A 1,955-nucleotide genomic window follows, 5' to 3' on the forward strand; every position below is an offset into this window, starting at 1 on the left:
TCATAGTCTATTTATTACTTTCAAAACAAACCAACCCATAATCTTGTTAGATATGTGAAGGAATGACACGGCTGCAACTTAATGAAGAATCACTTGACGATCAAGACGTCTAAGTGCATAACGGATTGTGAAGGTATTCCAAAGACTTTAATTCGATCAGGAATGAGGAAGCATTATATTGATTTTAACAATAAAAGACAAAAACATTGACATTTGATAATAATTAACTTGTGTGATCTTATCGAACAAGATCGAAACTGCTAGTGTTGTGCCATAGCAATGGTTTTGAGAAGTTTCAAGAATTTGACACAGAGATTGCAGTTTAAATGTGTAATTATTTATTTTAAGGTTTAAGGAAATTACAAATATTTCATTTTTTTTAAATTAATACATAAGATTTAAAAAAATTATACATATTTTTTTAAAAAAAAAAATTTACACAAATCTTATAAAAAAATTTAAACAGTTGAGACATTAATATGTGTTAATAATTTTGATTAAAAAATATTAAAATATATTTTTCATCCTTATAAATATAAAAATATTTAAAATTCTTAACTATTTTTCGTATTTGTATGTTACTTTTTATCCAAAACTAGATTTGAATATATTTGAATGTTATTGTAAGAACAATCAGGTTTTTTTTTAAAACTTTTTTACATGAAGGTTTTTTAATTTCTTTACTTGTCTGGTGGGAGAACTTTCGATGTTCAAGGTGAAATTGTTTGGAATCAGGATAAATGTGGAAAAAACAAGCATTGCAAGAAGCTTTCCATGGTAAATAATGTGTCTATTTTTCAATATTTCAATTACTACTAGTGCATATATTATTATCAAGGATTTCAAATTACGTAAGCCTCTTTTCAATCTGTTTCTTCTACCTTTCATTAAAAAACGACATGTAATTAAGAAAATAATATTTTCTTTCCTAAATGTTAGTTAATTTTATAGACGCGTCATTTTTATAATAAAATGATAGGGGGACAAATAAGTAATAGGTGTTTTGCTTCATTTTATCAAAATACTTTAATGTATAAATTGAGTTTCATATATGTAATTTTTTCTGCAGAATTTTGATTTTGGTTTCCTCAATAATACAATTATCCGGGACATAACAACAAAGTATAGTAAAAAAATTTCATGTCAATGTTTTGGGATACAATAATATTATATTTACAAACTTCAACATCATTACACGTGCCACTAGCCCCAATACCGATGGAATTCATATTGGAAGATCAACTCAAGTGAACATTACTAGCATTAACATTGCCACTGATGATGATTGCATTTCTTTGGGTGATGGTAGCAAACAAATCCATGTCTTAAATGATACATGTGGCCCTTGGCATGGTATTAGTGTTGGAAGCTTGGAAAAATATCCAAATGAAGAACTTGTTAAGGGTTTGACAGTTAGAAATTGCACACTAAACAACACAGATAATGGTGTGAGGATCAAGACTTGACCTGGTAATCCAAGAACCACTATGTGATTGATATGCATTTTGAGGACATCAACATGGTTAATGTTATGAATCCAATAATTATAGATCAAGATTATTGCCCATGGAATCAATGCACCAAGCAAATATTTAACTAAAATCACTCTTGACCATTTCAATATAAGTTAATATACATGGATATTTTGGTAGCTAAATAATTATAAAACAAAATATTCACCTCAAAAGCTAAATATATAATTTACTATTAAAAAACACCGACTATTTTTTCTTTTTTCTTCATTTGTGTTTATGTGATTGTAGTGTCCATCAAAAATTAAAATAAGTAAGGTTACATTCAAAAATATAATTGAAATTTCTGCAACTCAAGAAGGAGTAGTTTTGATTTGTAGCAGTAGTGTACCATGCAAAGATGTGATGCTTAGTGACATAGATCTAAAATTCAATGGAACCATTGCAGCCGCCAAACTTGCTAATGTCAAACCCATAACCTAG

The 1,955-nt window shown here is 28.0% G+C and overlaps 1 pseudogene; it reads left to right on the forward strand.

Moving 5' to 3' along the window:
• Positions 1-279: 279 nt before the first annotated feature.
• LOC114396307 lies at positions 280-1,955 on the forward strand (annotated as a pseudogene).

This window comes from Glycine soja, chromosome 18 (assembly GCF_004193775.1).
Source record: "Glycine soja cultivar W05 chromosome 18, ASM419377v2, whole genome shotgun sequence".
NCBI classification, from domain to species: Eukaryota; Viridiplantae; Streptophyta; class Magnoliopsida; order Fabales; family Fabaceae; genus Glycine; species Glycine soja.